The sequence below is a fragment of the Mus caroli genome, unplaced genomic scaffold, assembly GCF_978045245.1.
Source record: "Mus caroli unplaced genomic scaffold, Mus_caroli_1 scaffold_1, whole genome shotgun sequence".
NCBI classification, from domain to species: domain Eukaryota; kingdom Metazoa; phylum Chordata; class Mammalia; order Rodentia; family Muridae; genus Mus; species Mus caroli.
Window position 1 is genome coordinate 85,173,469 of NW_028227256.1, and position 17,998 is coordinate 85,191,466.

Below are 17,998 nucleotides of genomic sequence, written 5' to 3' on the forward strand. Positions count from 1 at the left end.
GAGGGGAGGGGAGGGGAGGGGAGGGGAGGGGAGGGGAGGGGAGGGGAGGGGAGGGGAGGGGAGGGGAGGGGAGGGGAGGGGAGGGGAGGGGAGGGGAGGGGAGGGGAGGGGAGGGGAGGGGAGGGGAGGGGAGGGGAGGGGAGGGGAGGGGAGGGGAGGGGAGGGGAGGGGAGGGGAGGGGAGGGGAGGGAAGGGAAGGGAAGGGAAGGGAAGGGAAGGGAAGGGAAGGGAAGGGAAGGGAAGGGAAGGGAAGGGAAGGGAAGGGAAGGGAAGGGAGACACACAGAGAGAGGTATTAATGGGAGGCAACTGACATGGAACTTCAGATCAAAAAAGCATGGCCAGTTCTAGAAAGCATCCTATGTATATAGGAATAAGGAGAGTCTGGGGCACTGGAGTGTAGGGTTGTTAGCAGGGAGTCTACTTAGCATCCTCTACAGTTTCTTCTGACCTTACACCCGGGGCCTCTACCTAGTGCCAGGATATGGATATGGGGCCATTGTCATTCTGTCTCTGCCAGAGGTGTAGGTGGCCAGACAGAAGCAGCAGAGTAGGAGACAGAGTACAGGATATCAGAGGACAGGATTGAGAAAATGCCTGCAGAAGTCCTGAGTACAGATCATTTTCACACAAAGAAAGGGAGAAATGAAAATAAATCTTTTACAGAAATTCAAGAGCAGGAAAGATGACTTAGATGTTACCACCACTGACTGCCCTCAGAGAGGATCTAGGTTCAGTTTCTGAGACCCGCACAGCAGATTACAACTTTTACCTCCAGTTCCAGGGCATCTGACACCTTTTCTGTCATCTATGGGTTTCTGCATGTATGTGGCATACACATATATGCTCAGGTGTGCATACATACACATAAAACAAAAATAAATATGTGTGTGTGTGTGTTTAATATCAAGTGAGAGGCTAGAAAGATTGCTTGACACATAAAGCACCTGCCACAGAAGCATGAATCCAGAGTTCAGCTCTCGCAGTCACATATAAGGGAGGCGGGACAACCGTCAGTCTGTAATCCTAGTGGTCAGGAAGCAGAGAGAGGATATTCTGAAACAGGCAGGTGGCTGGATTAGAACTGGCAAGTTCTGGGTTCAAGTGAGAGACCCTGCCTCAATGTATAAACTGAAGAGCAATTGAGTAAAATATTGGACTTCGATCTCTGGCTACCATAGGCACTCAAACACACAGGGACACATACACACATACACACACACATACACACATACATACATACATACATACATACTACATACACCATACTATATCTATATATGATATTCAAAAGATATGTATAAAAAATATTCAAACATATGTTGGATATTCAACTGATCTGGGTTGAATAATCTCTTCCTTCCTCCCAAGTCCATGTATAACCAGAGCTTTAGGCTGTGCTGTTGCATATTAATACGTTTATACATCATATACATTACTTTACACAGCTAAATAAACTCCAGAACTTGTCAGTTCTCCACAATGCTCAGAGGGACTCACTTGAGAAGGACACAGTCTGAAGAGGGCACATGGTGAGCTTGAGGAGGTATAGGGTAAGCTGCATTTATTAATGGATTGCACTGGGTCCTATCTGCCAGTGCAAGAGCCCACAGGATGGGGTGACCTCTGACAACTAGGAGAACCTGGAGGTGGAGTGAGTGTGGGGCCAATCTTAGAATTCAGCCTGTCCCTGAAGCTCAGGCCCTGGTTCATCTCATTTGAGTTTGTTCTTTTGTCTTTAATAAACAAAACTCTATGGAACTAGGGGCACAATCACAAACTGGCCCCACCAAGCCAGACTTTGTGACTATACTGATTAGTTACAACTTGACACAAGCTAGAGTCCTTTTGGGATGAGAGAACCTCAAGTGAGAAAATAGCTCCATCAGATTGGCCAGTAGGAGCATTTTCTCACTTAGTTATTGATGTGGAAGCCCATTGTGGGTGGTGCCACCTATGGACAGGTGGTCCTGAGTTGTATAAAAAGCAAGTTGAACAAGCCATGGAGAGTCACTCCCTGTCTCTGGGTTCTGAAGAACCAGCCTTCCTCCATCGTGGGCTTAAAATCCATCTTCTAGTAAAGACAAATTAGGTTCATCCCTGGTTATGGTTAAACCTCTGTTTCTCAAGGACTGGGCTAAGCCTGCCTGTGTCCTACAAATGGTTCTGTACTGTTTGTTCTAGGAATGGCAACCATGTCTTTGTTTTTAGAAGGTTAATGACCATCTTGCAACCCTACTTTTGTCTCAAAAGGTTATAAGACCACCTCTGACCTCTGAGTTATGACTACCTGTTGTTAGGATTGCTTTCTTATGCCTAGGTCCACCTTTGCAATCTTGTCTTTGTTTCAGGAGGTCATTAGGATTAACTTGTTATAATGTTCTGCTCCTGTGACCCTGACTATTTTGCCTGCCAAATCCCCCATTTGGAAACTCCCTACCCCTGAGCTATAAAGGCCTTGTCTTTTTCGAATCCAGTGATGACCTCTCTTGAATGCTACCTTAGTGGGAGTGGTCAATGAACACAAATTAAAAAAAAAAAGAAGGCTAGTTCTTGCTCTAATTAATTACTTGCTTTAATTAATTTGGTCATGATGATTTGGGCCAGTGGTCCTCCTCTTCCCATCGTTGGAATGAACAGCTCCTGCCTTGAGTTCCTGCCTCGGCTTCCCTTTACAACGGACTGTAAACTGTAAGATGAAATAAGCCAAGGTGCTTTGGGTCATGGTGTTTATTACTGAAATAGAAAACAAAGTAGGACAGTGACCTTGAGCACACACCTGGGTTTCTCAATTGTAAACAGGTGACACCTGGCCTTCATTTCTTCACTGCAGGGGCACTGGGAAAGCTTGTCCAGAGCATGTGAGGAAGCTCCGTTCAAAGGTGAGGCTGTGCTGTTGGGAATCTCTTGTGGTTCTTCATGATGGTCAGCTGGAGAACACAGGAAAATGTTTGAGACTTCATATTACTACATATTCTAAACCACTGTCCTAACCAGGTGTCTCAGGGCCACTTTGAATCTAGGCATTGTTTCATTTCTTCGAGGTTACACACCTCAGAAATTTACCCTTCATGGGTAGAGCTTGGGATTGGAGGTGCAGCTTAATGCTCATCTACAGTGCTTCTGCTGGAAGCTCCGAGTCCAAACCCCAGTGCTGCATACACTGGATGTGGTGGCTCAAGCCTGTAATGTGGTGACTCGCACACTGGAAGGCAGAGAGAGGGTTAGAAGTTCAAAACCATCTTTGGCCAGTGAGTTCAAAACCAGCCTGAGCTACAAGAGACTTTGTCTCAAAGACAAAAACAGAGCAAAAGGATGCAGTTTGACCATGTTCATCATTTACTGATCCACCCACAGAGTGTGAGAAGTCTGCAGAAAGGAGGGAGGAATGAGAAGCTGAGAACTGTCTACACACTGCACAGACTCCTTTCTGACCTCCATTCTGCCCTCAAGGAGTGCTGAAGGAGGGGCTGTGGGACTCCTCTCAATTCTTTCCCAGCAGCCCTTGTCTTGCTGTGTCTAAATGTTCCCTTTTGACCATGCAAGCTCACTGAAGATTCTGGAAACTCAGTTGGCTGATTTTATCCTGAGCCCCCGGTCTCCATCTAGCCTCAGTTCTTATTCTTTCTTTTCAAGCTGGTCTGCCGGCCCTCAACAGTCCTTCCTCCACAGGGACACACCAACCTTTCTTATAAAGAAATCAAGCCATCTCTGCATTACATCAGTAAGGCCTTCAGGAGGCCCGCCTGCATCAGAAATGAGCTCTGACCTCTAGGAGAACCTAGTGGTGGAGTAAGGGTTCAGCTACTTTCTCTGGCCTAGATCCTAGCTCACACTATTCAGACTTGTTTGTTTTAAGAGACTAAAGTTGTCTTGAACTAGAGCCAAAATCCTTTTATAAGAAACACAAGGGGGCTGGTGAGATGGCTCAGTGGGTAAGAGCACCCGACTGCTCTTCCGTAGGTCCTTAGTTTAAATCCCAGCAACCACATGGTGGCTCACAACCATCCATAACGAGATCTGACTCCCTCTTCTGGAGTGTCTAAAGACAGCTACAGTGTACTTACATATAATAAATAAATAAATCTTAAAAAAAAGAAAGACAAGGAAAATTTATTTCAACTTTAAAAAAAAAATCACCTTTGGGTTAACTTTGAGTGAAACTGGACTGAGTCATTTATGTGAAAGGCCATCTCACAATGGCTAACCTGGGGAACATTATGAGTGTTTGCTCTCTGCCTGCTGCACACAAATATTAAATCTGTCATGTGTCTGTGTATATACGCACATGCTTACACACACATAGACTCATACTTACAGTTTGGTTTTAGTTTCGTTTTGATCTGTGCCTTTAACCTAACTTGTGACCCTCTTTGAATACATACATGTCTTTCTTTGGGGAAGCACATGTGCCCTGTGCATGTGTGGAGGTCAGAGGGCAACCTGCAGTGGTCTGTTTGCAGAGAACCTGCATGCCCTTTCACTATGCAGGCTCCAGGGATCAAGCCAGGATCCTTAAGCTTGGGGGCAAGGGTCTTTACCCACTGAGCTAACAACCTGATTATAAACCCCAATTTTCTACCAGATCCCACCTCTGGGAGCACTTGAGTCCAACTTACGTTTCTTTGAAATTGATTTAAGCTAATTCATTATGGGGTATAATGTTTAAGGTAACTTCCAAGGTCTCCCTGTTGAGAGAGAGAGAGAGAGAGAGCGATAGAGAGAGCGATAGAGAGAGAGCGATTGAATTTTAAAAGGCAAAGGTGCCTTCTCCCTTTGGCTATCAGACTATTGAAACAGCTATCCCCCAAAATTAGAATTTCTCTCAGGGGACTGGAGAGATGGATCAACAGTTAAGAACACTGACTGCTCTTCCAGAGGTCCTGAGTTCAATTCCTAGCATCTACATGGTGGCTCACAACCAACTGTAATGGGATCTGATGCCTTCTTCTGATGTGTCTGAAGAAAGCAACAGTGTGCTCATGTACAGTAAATAGATAGATAGATAGATAGATAGATAGATAGATAGATAGATAGAATTTTCCCAGGTGCCTCATTCTGGGAGAAGGAGAAAACTGGAGCCTGGTATCAGCCAGAGGAGATCATGTCTCTGTGGAAGGGAGTTCACACAGTCCTGACCATTTATCAGACCACCTATAAATGGAGGAGAGAGAATGGTGGGTCAGTTATAGGTTGACCATGCCTTGGTTCATATATATCTCCTGCCCTCTATTTAAACCCTTATAGAAGGCTCTGGTCATATGACCCTCATATAAAGGTCTGTGTCGGGCCCTGGAAGGTTGACTTGCATGTTGGGGTCAGATGGCTGATCAGTGGGTCTCTTTATTTGCTCCTTTTCCTAATGCGGCCATTTAGAATACATCTCCTTTGTCTGCTTTTCACCATCACTTGACAGTTAAATTGGTACACTGGGACAGGGGGAGGAACTCCACTGTTGGAATTACTGGAGCCCAGACTTTTACCCTAAAACCTCCAGTAACAATTTTCAATCTTCACCAACCTAAATCAAGAAAGTACTGAACTCTCTAATTCATATGTAAAATACAGGTGTGGAAATTAATAGTCAAAGACTGAATTACCATACAGGACTCCGAGGGAGGTTGGGAAGTGTAATTTTGCCATTTTTAAGTTTAAAATCTAGCTGCTAAATTGGAGCAGAGACACGGTCGCCTCAAGAGATGAAGCAGCAAGAGGCTGCTGTAATTTCAACCGAGGTCAGTGGAGTTCAGGAAGTCATGGAGGAGTACAGAGTTAGACTCTCCATCCCTAGGTAACACAGGAGACAATTGCCAGATCTCATCTTTGTCGCTGGTGCAGCCTGTCCACGCCAGTGCATGGCCATTATGGTCTCTATGTGTTCTTGTGCCTGAAGGTCATTTCATCTGCCAGCCTGTCCCTGTGTATCCTCTAGCAGTCTCCACACTTCAGGGAGTCCCCTTAACAGGTATGCTGTTGGCTACCAACTGGTGTGCCTCTTCTCCACAGTCTCCCTGGGATGCGGCACTTGAACTTTCAGACAAAATTCCCAGAAAGTCCCTCCCTCAGCCAACTGGGCATGAGCTTGCAGCAGGTCCCTGGCGCAGCCTATGGCTTACTCTTTCTTCTGGTCGGTGCCATCTCATTTGTACCCCTCTCAAACATCCCTACAGCATCCACCATTTCCTTATACCATGGCCTGCCTAACCCTTTGGGTTGTTGTACAAGTTCTCTTTGGGACACCAAACTTTAATTGCCAGGGTCACCAGATACACTGAACTCTTCTAGCCCAGTGACCTGTAGAAGATGCCAGGCGAGATCCTGCCCACTATGAAAAGAAAACAAGGGGCTTTTAGAAAGGGACACAGTGAATGAAGCTATATATCAGAGGATGGATTTGGAGTGAAAATCCAAGTATAGCAGAGGAGAAGGGATTTTATTGTAGCTATGAACCAGGCCATAAGATGAGAAAGAGGTGTGTGTGTGTGTAGGGGGGTATGGGGTACATGCCAGCTAGGCTTTTCCAGTGACAGGTCATTTCCCAGGTAGTAAGTAAAGTCCCAAGATCACCCCTTGCAGAGCTCCGCTGTTATCTCTGGGCACATTTCAAGGCTGACTTACTTTCCATCTGTGGGCAGCACCCCACTCCCCCAGGGCTTGGTTCATCCTTCCAAGTCAAACAACAAGGACAATGTTTAGAGCTCAGGGGGTGGTCATTAAAACCTAATTTAAGTGAATGATCAGCCTGTCTCCTCCTTCTACCATGAAACTTTCTTTGGTTCCTCCTCACCCCTCCCACCTCTGTTCCTGTAGGAGGCTTTCTACCTACCCTCTCTGTCCTCCTGGCCCCAGGAGCTGGGGAGGGACATTCAGTTCCCTTTGACCTTTCTCAAGGTCATAAAGCAAGTGGGCTTGAACCAGACCCCTTGATGTTCTCCAGGAAGCTGTCTCAGGGCTCACAAGTTAACTTTCGAATTCCCTAAGTTTTATCTTGCGCTCCAGGCAATGTGTCCTCCCTTTGGACTGAATTGCTAAAGTTTACTACTCAAAATTGTCCCCTTTTGATCTCCAATCAGGCGAGCGCTTGTTCACCTTAGCTGCTGTCTTCTAGGGGCAATTCTTTCTACACGATTATTAAAATGATGGCTCTTTATGAATAATCACTTGGTTTTTCTGTTGTTGGTTTTTGTTTTCTTTTGTTTTTTTCTTTCATACTGGTTGACTGCACTCCTTGTGTTTGCCAAAGGTGCGGGTGGGAGTCATTCCACGCAGGAAAGCTTCATGCTTGCGTGCTTCTTCACCTAGTAGGTGAGGGCTGCTGGGAATGGAGGAGCAATTAGTGTGAGGGGCAAGTTGGAAGCTTCTGTGATGTGCAAGCTCATCAGCCCACATCCAGGTGGTGCAGCCCCTCAGGCTGTGCACCTCTCCATGCCCAGGTGGGAAAACATGCTGCCAGACTAGGAGAGCTTAAAACACCAGGTGTAAATCTTCAGAAGAAAATTCACCTGCCCAGTGTCCACAACATTGCCAAGATCTTCTGGGGGGGATAATGGACATGAGATAACCATAAAAAAATCTGAATCTGAGCTCATCCACAAACCCCTTGTGGAGATGGGATGCTAGCCTTCCATGGCTGCCCTAAGGAAATGCCACAGGCTTGTGGCTGTGCCAGTCACTCTTTGACTTGTTGTGACTTAAGGAAGGCAGGCTTATTCTACGTCACAGTTTGAGGGTAGTCCATCTTCGCAAAAAAGACTTTGGCAGGAACCTGAGAAAGCTGGTGATTTTGCATCCACAGTCAGGAAATGAGGGAGGGAGGGAGGAAGGGAGAAAGGGAGGGAGGGAGAGAGAGAGGAGAGAGAAAGAGATATATAGAGAGATAATTCCTCACTTTTCTCTTTTTTATTCAGTCACCCCAGCCCCATGAGATGCTCACATTTATGGTGAGTCTACACACACACACACACACACACACACACACACACACACACAGAGAGAGAGAGAGAGAGAGAGAGAAATGTGTTTTCATGGTGACTCTAAATCTAGTCAGGTCTACAGTGCAGATCAAACATCATGGTGGCATGTCTGCACAAACATGTTATCTTGTATATTGGAGTGTACAATCCATGGGTTGGCAGGACCATGGTCCGTGTGATTCTCTAGGGCATCCCAGTTTTATAGCATTTCCAGCTACATCCTTGAGCTCCTGGTTCCTTCCTCCTGTTCAAATACAACAAAAGAGAACCTCAGATGAATAGTAACTTTAGTCCCACCCACAGCCTTAATTAATTCCCTTCTCTACCTGGCAACACATTCATAGATGGGAGGTTGGGAGGGGGCAGAGGCTTGTGCAGGCACAGTTGTGGGGGGCATCCTTCTGCCAGTCTGGGATAGATTACTTGCTAAATAGTGTGGTGTCAGCCACCTCTCTTTCGGTTTAGTTTGGATTCCCAGGTCTTTGGGTGTGTGTAGTTTATTTGGAAAGTGGCTCCAGGAAGCCCTTTGAGGGAGGATGAACATTTACCAGGTAGGAAAATGAAAAGAATCGCACAGGGTCGGGGGTGGCACTATGGGCAGGCAGCCTTAATTACTGAGTACCAAGGGAAAGCATGGAATCATGCCCCTGCAGGCAGGATGACTGCCTTCTGCCTGTCTCACCTTGCTCCTTGTGCCTTTTCATCCTGCCATTCTGCAAGTTGGGCCTGCTCTGAGGACCAAGGCACCCTAGGCAGAGACACAGAAAGCCACCCCTTCCTGTGGCTCTCAGCAGAGCAAACTAAAAGTACTGAATGTCATCACTGTCTGACTATGTATATAGAGCACACACGTGTGTATGTATGTATGTATGTATGTATGACTGGCAGGCTGTATGCATCCCAGGATGTCTATGAAAGCAGCATAACACGTCTGTACATGACACTATTGTACTGCAGTGTCAAAAGACTGGGCAATCTGAGATGTGACAATTATATTAATTTCACTTTTAGATTTGAGTCCCATCCCCCGAGATTTCTTATTATGACTATGCAAATATCCTCAGGTCTTGAGAAAGATGAACTCCATTCCATTTGAAAGCCTCTCAGGGAAAGGCTTCTGAGCAAGCACGTTGCTGTAGTTGGGGTTGGCAACAGTGATGACTAAATAGGGCATGGACTCACTAAGCTCAGTGCTTGCCACGTGCAAGACAGCCAAGAAGGCAAACAAACTGACCTGACAGAAATCAATGACCCACATGAGACACAGGTAGATGCCATTTTGTTTTGCATGACTTGTCTAGTAGGAGGGACAAACGGCAGACAAGTTGCCCCAGAAATGACAGGAAGAAGTAGCTGAGAGGGTGATGAGAGACAAGTGTTTGTTTTCAGAAGGGCTTGGCTATCAGAGCAATCAGGAACTTCTATCAACATGTCAAGGCTACCCCAGAGATGGAGAATAAGGGAAGAAGCCATGGGAACAGAAAGAAGGGGGGCGGTGGGGGAGGGTCTTTGGGAAGCATCAGACGCATGTTTAAAGGCACCCAGGCAGGAAGCAGAGAAGTGAATTCAAGACACTAAACCAAAGAAAGGGTTGTATGGCTAAGCCCAGATATTATGGAAGGGTAGGAATAGGGTGGCCTGGACAAAGGTCAAGTGGTGGGCATTTAAGGTCAATTCACTGACATTGAACACACATTCTAGAAGGTTCTTTTCAGCTCCAAACTGTAGTGAGCATGTGATTTGTAAATGCCTGTCTGGGGCCAAAGCGTAGAAGGCAGGTGTGCTTTACTTTGCTATGTGTCAACCTTGGACAATCCTAGCAAGTGACCTCAGCATGTGTCAACTAACCCAAGGTCTTGTAGCCAGCAGAAAGAAATCAAGTGACCAGTCAACCATTTTTGAAAAATAATATAAGAAAACAGAACAAAACAAAACTGCATCCTGTATTTGACTTTCGGCCCGCTAGCTGATGAGATGAAGGGACAGTGACAACTTGGTCCTGAACTGGAACTGGAGGAGTGTGCAGGTGTGCACCTGTTGACATGAGGCTGCTGGATTTCTGTGCACGTGTCATCTCCTTCAGATACAGGCTGTGACCCACTTGCCTTTGTGTGTGCTATTCTTTCATGTAATCCCTTACCTTAGCCCCAGTTCCATCCAGCTTAGTACAGTCTGCAACCTAATCACAAGTGTTCTATGTTCCCGGGTCATGGAACCAGTATTTGAACCTAAGTCCATATGGCTTTTCAGAATCCCTCTGGACATTCACTAAGAAGGCTTGTTTGCCTGTTATAATTCCCTGTGACAGTCAAAGCAACCATCTAGAAAGAGCCATGAAAGACCAGAAAGACCAGAAAGAAATTTATGTACAGCAGGTACAGCTTCAAATGAAATCTTGGGTCCTCTGATGTACTCTGTGGACATGCCTAGGAAGTTCTGGCAGTAGATGATATAGGCGGAGTGGTATATGGACTGAACGCGTCTATCAGCCCACAGACTTGTTGAAGCTCTGATCTACAATGTGATGACATTCTATAAGGTGGGTTCTATAGGATGAGATTAGGTTTAGATGATGTAATGGAGGGGGAGCCCCATGGTGGTCATGGCATCCCCATAAGAAAAGAAAAGGGAGCCAGAGCTCCCTCTGTGACTTCACATGAACCACAGCAAGAAGCACAAAAGAGGGAGAGGGAGAGGGAGAGGGAGAGGGAGAGGGAGAGGGAGAGGGAGAGGGAGAGGGAGAGGGAGAGGGAGAGGGAGAGGGAGAGGGAGAGGGAGAGGGAGAGGGAGAGGGAGAGGGAGAGGGAGAGGGAGAGGGAGAGGGAGAGGGAGAGGGAGAGGGAGAGGGAGAGGGAGAGGGAGAGGGAGAGGGAGAGGGAGAGGGAGAGGGAGAGGGAGAGAAAGAACTCAGTATACACAGAGATTTGGTGATTTACCAGCCTTCAAGGAAGTGATAAGGGGAGGGGTTGTCACTTTAGCCCATGGCTTTTTGTGATTACAGCCCAAGCAGACTGATAGCCCTAAGCATGGATACAGAAACTGCTGGATTCTACTCACAGAGGGGCAACATTACACAAGCTGTTTCTGAGTTGGTTCCACAATGTGGTATTTAATCTATCCAGGGGAGCTTTCTGTCACATCCATGATGCTGAAGCTGTAGTGGGCTATGAGACAGACCTGGCTCAGCCTTGGCAGAGACTTTCAGGATCCCAGCCCTGCCTCCCTGGGATTCCATTTTGATATCATCAGCACCTCCAGGAGAACATGCTCATGAGCCCCTTGGCTTCTTCTGATCAGTATCTTCAGAAATCAAAGGCTATACTGGCATAGAGTGTCATGCCCTGTGCTGGTCCCATGCCTATGGGGCAATGATGCCTCCAAAATGTGTCTAAGTCCCCCAGGACATCTTTCCCATTCCAGTGTATTAGTAGAAACCCACTATAATCTTGGGTTGTTGCATGGAGTGGTAATCACTAGAGCCAGGAAAAGAACTGGCTTCAAAGGGACCATAGCTTCCTCCTAAATCTGAGAGTGACATTCATGGGGAAGAGCCCTTTAAACACAGACTTCAGGGGCTGAGGATGTTACGCCTTTGGTACAGTGTTGCCTAGCATACTTCAAGCCCTGGTTTCAATGTCCAGAACCACATAAGTCAGTTGGTACACACTTGTAATCACAGCACTAAAGAGGTAGAGGCAGGGGGACTGGAATTTCAATGTCATCCTCAACTACATAGGGAGTTCAAGGCTAGTCTGGTCTAGAAATCCATTATAAACAAACACAACCTTCAGAGCATCCCAACAGACCTCCACCATCCTCAAAGACCTGCACCCGCTGTGAGAAGATGCATCTCTTTCACAGAAGCCCTCTATTTCTTCTAGAATGGCCTACATGCTGGGACCTGCAGTGGCCTGTATATCCCTATTCTGTCTCCTCTCAGCCCTCCCTGCCTCATTCTCTGCCCCAAGTTTCTCCACCTCCAAGACAGCCATGTGGTGTCCAGCATTGATATCAATAACTCTTCTGGGTAATAGGGGTGCCAGGAGAAGAGAAGCAAGCCATACACCAACAACAGCAATACATACACCAACAACAGCAGTGGGGACAGTAGGCACAGAAGCGACACGGTACAACTGCATGTGATGGACACCAGGGTCAGTGGGATGAGGGACCTCAGATCTCCATGGACCATTGGTTGGGAAGAATGAATTAGGAGGAGCCAGAGCAGTGGTTCTCAACCATCCAGTGCTGTGACCCTTTAATACAGTTCCTCATGTTGTGATGACCCCTAACCCTAAAATTATTTCATTGCTCTTTCATAACTTTAATTTTGTTGATGCTACGAATCACAATGTAAATATATGACATATAGGATATCTGATATATGACCTTTGTGAAAATGTCATTTGACCTCCCAAAAAGGGTCACAACCCACAGGTTTAGAACTGCTGAGCCGGAGAGTCTGGGGCTGAGGTTCCTTAGGGGATACAGTCACTGATGCCTTCAATGGCAGAGCTTTGAATGCCACCAAATGCAGGAAGTGCCTAAGACAAGGAATTGGAACCAGAGACACACCCCCAAGAGATTCCCTGGCTAGAGGAGAGAGACCAGGCAGACTCTTGGATGGATTGGGTTGGGGGGTGTGCTGTAGCTCCTTCCCTGAGATGGTGTCCTGACTTCCCAACAATGCTTGACCAGTTGTGATGTCCACAGTAGAGAATTAAGAAATTCACAGTAAACTCAGCCCAGACCTGAACGGTGACGATGTGTACCGTGAAGAATGTATACCTTTTGATATGAGTTTTGACTCCTAGAATCTCCATTTCCTTGAGATTATTGGAATACAGTTTCTGTACACTGTGCTCAAAGTGATTTAACTTTCAGTGTGAGGCATGGCTGGCTGGCTGTGATGGAGCTTCAGCAGAGGACAGTCAGAACAGGTTTGTCTGGTCATAAATACTTTAGTTGCTAGGCTCAGCAGATGCCGGTAGACACTTGCCCTAATGAGAGAGTATCGATTAAATTCTAGTTTGGAATCAGGACCCATAATTGTTGGGTTGAAGACTTGAGGGATCATGTTCTGTAATGAAGGAAAACTCCCTGGGAAGCTTCCATTTGACACCAAACCTCAAGGGTCAGTGGTTGTTATGGAAGTAGGTAGAACTAGGAGAATCGGGCACAGATCTCCATGGTGGAGTAGAGACAAAGGGCTTTACAACTAGTCCTTGAGCTGGTACATTCTAACTTCATCTTAAAATGCCCACCCCTTTCTTCTGATACCATCTTAGGATTGTGAGCCCTTCTACCCTTCAGATTGTTTCTGAACTGGATCACAGAAGGCAAACTGACAGGTGTTGCTGTCACACTTGTGCTGTGGGTTTTCATGTTTCCTGTACCGTCATAAAGCAAGTCCACTGTCAGCACACTAGAGTGAGCCAGCTTTTGAGAACCGTCTTCTTGGTTCTCTCAAAGGATTTAAATTTAGGACACCCCAAGACTAAAGATTAAGTCATGTGTCTAGTGGAAGATACTCTGTCTTCTGTCTAAACAAACTGTGAAGCTGGAGACACAGTGTTGCTCTGGGCTCCATCATGGGACTGCTCAGGGTAGAATACGATCACACAGGCAGTTAGATAGACCAAACTAGGCATTCCTGAGTGTGGCCAGGTGTTACCTACCACTAGTCTTTTAGGATTCCAGAACATTTGTCTCCAACACACACACTTTGCTCCCTTCAGAGCAGTAGCTACAGATAGTAATGACCAGGCTTGCTCCACTCTAGACCAGTGAGTCTGTCTGAGGGATGGTGACATTTTGTTTCACCATCCCTTTGTTTCTGTGACCACACATGACTGAACTGAGACGATAGGTTTTCAGTGATGGAGGCCACTAGTTATGGCAAACTCATGGGTGGGACTCAGGGGCAGCCATATCCCAGGCAGGGACCATGCTCAAGTGAGCAAATTAATCATGCTGGAAATGGGTTGTTACAAGAGCAGGATGGGGAACCTGAATATTTTATGTAGAAGAAAATAGCAGCCGATACAAGCATTCAGAGAGGTGCTAAGTGGGCTTCTCAGAGGGCATCCATATGCTGTAAAACCCTAGAGAACTCAGCACATAGGGCTGGGCAACAGAGTCCCTGGCTTCTTTTCCCGCCTGTACAGAGGCTCTTGAGGATGCCACAGAAAGGAAAAGTCCGTCCACAATCCAGGGTCTTTAGAATCATTTCACTATGGTCAAGAGATAGGCAAGCAGGATGGGGTGGTGGCATGTTGTTCCTGACTGTGATCACTGAGCCCAGAATGCTGCTGCCATTTGCAGGTTCCCAGGCGATTGAAAGTTTACAGCTCTCATTAAAAAGCTATGAAGTGCTTCAAGGCAGGGACAGGACTCAACCCAGTATGGGTTAGCGTCCCAGGCTGCTGTTCCAAAACACACATGTGGATGAGAGGCCAGCAAAGCAGTGCTGTTTGGGGGAATCCACCATTCAACCTCCTCAAGGACTCTTGCACTACAATGAGCCACGAATCCTGGGGAGTCCCCCCAAAAGACACTAACCTCTGGGTTTAACGAATACCTGAGGATTCCCATCTGTGGAGTCAGTATCATTCTCTTCTTTACTGAGGCCCCAGCTTGCCCTTGGCTCCCACCCTATCACCATGCAGCCGGGACATACCTAGACCACCGTATCTGTTTTCTCTGCTGAAACCTTGCTACACTAGAGGACACGTCCACTCCTACCCCCATCTCTCTGATTATACACACATCTCCTACCTCCAAGATATCCCAGGATATCTTCCGATAGACCTCTCAGGATCCTCTCTTCATAACACTACTGAGATCTGAACATAACTGGTTCATATACAAACTTGTGTTGAGATTAGCTTCCCAGTGGAACCTTTAAGAAAGGATGAGACCGTGAGGTCTTCTCCCTCATGAACAGATCTATGCCTTTCTAGAGATATGGATGCACCATGAAGGACGAGTGAATTTCCTAAGGCAAGATAAGTGACCCCTAGGGTCTGATATAGAGCAAATTTATCTCTGATGTTTTAGCCTCTTCCACACATGTTCACTCACTGCCCTCATATGGGGGTCTCACCATGGGAACCCCTGTACGCTTCAGAGCCCAAATAATCACAGAGGATGGGATAATCCCCACACAGTGGGCACATATCCCACACAGGCTACACTTACAGCCGAGGCCAGAATGAAGTTTGTTATAGTGGTCACAGGAAGTACATGCACCTCACAAAGGAAGCTTCTAGTGGCCATCAGCATCCCCCACACTCTTTCATCTCAGTGCACTGGAGCTATAATTACCCACCTGCCAAGGAAGCCTGAGATGTAAACACACTTGCCATTTGTGTGGTACAGGCCTTCGAGAGGCAGACCGGACCTTTAATAACAAAAGATGAAACCTTCCTGGAAGCATCTCGAAGCTCAGAGAACATTCTATGAAAAGTAAGATTAAGTTCAAGCAGGTGCTTGAACAAGACCTCTGAGGAGGAACTAAACACTGGAATTTGCGTGTAAACTCAAACTCCTCAGTGGCCACTGCCGAACCACAGTGGATGGCGTGTGAGTGTATGATACAGCCATGCCATTTACTGTGTCAGTGAATTAACTCTGACATCTCAGGTAAAGAATACAAAGGAAGATTCCACCCAACCCATATTGCAGCCCATGACTCCCCAGCAGCTCCCAGTTCTGGCCCATGACTCTCCAGCAGCTCCCAATTCTAGAAGAGGCGACTGGAACTCCCTGCTGCCTCTTTCTTGTTCTTAGGTTACTAAGGTGTCCTCCAGAGGAAACCAAAGTACAGAGGAGGGGAATCTGATTCTCACTCACAAAACATTAACAAGAGTCAACAAGCTGATGTCTAGATCCATGGGGGAAGCCCATGAATGTGCTGTGGGCTCTGAAAGGCTCTGTCTGGGTACAGACAGGCTTGGAAGGTACCACAAGAGGCTCCAAAGTAGGAGGATCAACCAACCAACCAACCAACCAACCAACCAACCAGTTTCAACCTCTCTCTAGGCTTGAATTACTGTGAGGCAGTGGAAGTCACAGCTACTAAGGGATGCACTGGCAATCTAACTCATTTTCACTATTATATGTGCAGCCACAAGAATACTAGGTGCCATGGCTGTTTTCTTCCAATGCCAGGTAGTTGCCAAGGCTGATGTCATATTCGCTTCCTGGAAATGGATGTCCATGCATCCATTTTCTCCCAGGTGAAACAGTCCTTTCTGGAGACTCAGGAAGGAAATAAAACTTACGAAATGTAGGAAGCTAATGAAGTATACAAGATGCCCAAAGTCCCTACAAGGTTATACGACTATAGTAATTACTGGGCAGAGGAGTCTCTCTGGCCATCCGAGTTCCCTGCAGGTCCAGCAGGGAACTCCAGGGATGCAGCTTTTGAGTCATCAGCTGTGCTGGGTAGATTATTCAATGATGCACCTGCCCTTGAGTCACCCATAGTCCTGATGTAACTATGATAAACTCGCTGGTCCAACAAACTCAGGCTCAGGTGGAATGTCTTCTCTGATTTGCCAATGTCCTATCAAGAGGGAATAGGAGTTTGTTCACGTCTCCCCAGGAAAAGTTTGTGCCCAGGCTGGAGCATCACCTCCCTTTCATACTGCATGCTGTGTATTCTAAGCCCAGCAACTGAAGGAAGAGCGGTCACACATCACACTGCATGCCACACTTCTGCTTTGCTTCTCAGTGTTTCATTCCACAGAGCATCCTCAGCCTCACCAGGCACTCAGACTCGCAGACCTGTGGACCCTACCTAGACCTAATAAATGAGACCTAGTGCTTTAGTGTGATCCCTGGGGGGAATCCTCACTGCAGCTTGAAGAACAAAGACGTACAAAGTCCGCAATGCTAAGAGCAGTAGATTGGTGTCTAACTTTAGTGTTATTGATCAGAATTCTTCCGGAAAACTAGACAGGTGAGAAATAAGACTTTAAGATCAAGACATAAAGGCCCAAGTGCACAGTGGAGAAGAATCACTCAGAAGCTCCCACGTCAGAGCTGCTTTCTTCTTAGACTATGTGTCCCTGTTAGAAATACTCAAGCCCTTTCATGTGACAATGAGCCTGAAATTAGGGTCAGGACCCAGAGCTGACTGTAAGATAGAATGGGATGGAATAGTAAGATCAAAGAACTATTCTGTAACTGACACCTTTCACATTCCTAGGAGTGTAAAATCCTATGCTCAGAAGGGTGAAATAGAAGCTGGAAGACAGTGATGTAGCTCGGTTGGTAAAGTGTTTACCTATCATACACAAGGTTCTAGGTTCAACTCCCGGCACTACACACACTGGGCATTGTTTGTCATTTTAAATCATGACTCCTTAGGGTGCCATCTTTTGGTTTTATCTACAGTTCCAAAGTCAGAATCTACAGCAAGCATCTTTGCAGATAACCTCTGGTTTCTGAAGATAGCTCCAATCACATCCACATTCTTTGTCTAATTTTAAAGTGAGCATCTTTTAGAGATGCTTCTGTTTTTAAGTGGCAAACCTATAGAAAGTTAAATGACTTCTGTTCAACTCAATGGTCAGTGAAAATGTCCTGGCCAACAGAGGAGACAACTTGCGGTTTGTAAAATTGGGTTTTTGTTGCCAAGTGACAAAAGTGTCACAAACATATTCTGAGTCCCTTCCCAGCCAGGTCTGGCTTGCTCTGGGAGACGGATGGCTTGCTTTTCTACATTGAAGCACATGTTAGTATACAGTAGTTTGCAAGCTCAAGACCAGAATTTCAGAGAGGGCAGCCTAGTGAGACTCTCTTAAAAGAAAATAAAAAGAGAAAGAAAAAAAGAAAAGAAAAGAAAGAAGACGAGAGCATAGTCTAATGGCTCAGCATTTATCTGACAAGTGTGATACCTAGAGTTCAATCCCTAGGACTGGAAAGAAAAGTCAGAGGCTCAGATTCACTGTAGAGTGATTATAATAGGAAAAGGCCATGAGATGGACCAATGACTGGTCTGCAGTCAACCGACTGTGT